This window comes from Octodon degus, unplaced genomic scaffold, assembly GCF_000260255.1.
Source record: "Octodon degus isolate 3935 unplaced genomic scaffold, OctDeg1.0 scaffold00147, whole genome shotgun sequence".
In the NCBI taxonomy this organism is placed as follows: Eukaryota; Metazoa; Chordata; class Mammalia; order Rodentia; family Octodontidae; genus Octodon; species Octodon degus.
The window spans coordinates 1,912,282-1,913,461 of NW_004524723.1; positions in this window are offsets into that span (position 1 = coordinate 1,912,282).

Genomic DNA, 1,180 nt, shown 5'->3' on the forward strand with positions numbered 1-1,180 from the left:
AATGTGTTAATTATTGAAACTGTCCTAACAATTTGATTTGAAACTGTCTCATTGCTATTTGTTTATCAATAAAGTTATGGGAAAAAAATTTTAAAAAGCAGGATATACAAAGCAAAACAAAAAAAAAGAAAATGAATAAGTTGTTACAAAGGTTTCCTAATAAACTGCGCCTCATATGAAAATGGGAAAGTATTTTCAGTGAGTGTACTGTCATTTCTGAAAACGTACAGGGGCATTTTAAAGACATCTGCACTACCGTGCCTCTTTTAAGGGTTAAATGAGACAAAACACTTTTTCACTCATTGGAACCACGGCCTGGATAGAAGTTATGCTTTATCTTGAAACAAAAATTTTTGAAGAATGAAAAAACCAAAGAGACATGAGGAAACTGCGCCCTCCACAGAAGAGCATAGGACTGTAGAACACAGTGGAACTCTCTCTGAGATGTAGCAAGGGCCTGTGAATAGACTTCATAAAGACTTTCACTAAAAAAAAAGTCTTATGAAAAGCTTGTCCTTATGAAAAGCTCTGGGGGTACGGCAAGTACAATTCATCCCAGGGATGCAGGGATGGTGCAACACATACATATGATACACAAATTAATAAATGAAATAATTTACATAAAGAGAAGAAAAGACCAAAGTCACCTGATCATCTCAACCAATGCAAAAAATAATAATAATAATAATAAAATAAGCCTTTGATGAAACCCAATATCTATTCATGACAAAAACCCTGACAAAAATAGGTATACCAAGCTCTTACCTCAGTCTGATAAAAGCTATTCATGACAAATGACCAATATCATATTGAAGGGAGAAAAAGTGAAAGTTTTTCCTCTAAAATCAAGAACAAGACAAGGATATCTACTATTACCATTTCAGTTCAATATATAGTAGTTCTCAAAACATTAGCCAGGGGCTGGCCTGATAGCTTAGTGGACTAAAGCACCTGCTTAGGCAGAACAAAGTGACTGGGGTTTGATCCCTAGCATACCATGCCGGCCCTACCCTCAGAGTTCACTAAAATGGATTGAGACTGGGCATAGGCACACACCTATAATCCCAGTGCTTAGGAGGCTGAAAACAGGAGGATCACTACGAGTCCAATCTATGTAATGAGACCCTATAGACACTGCATCTCCTGTACTAAATGCAAAAAAAAAAAAAAAAAAAGTTAG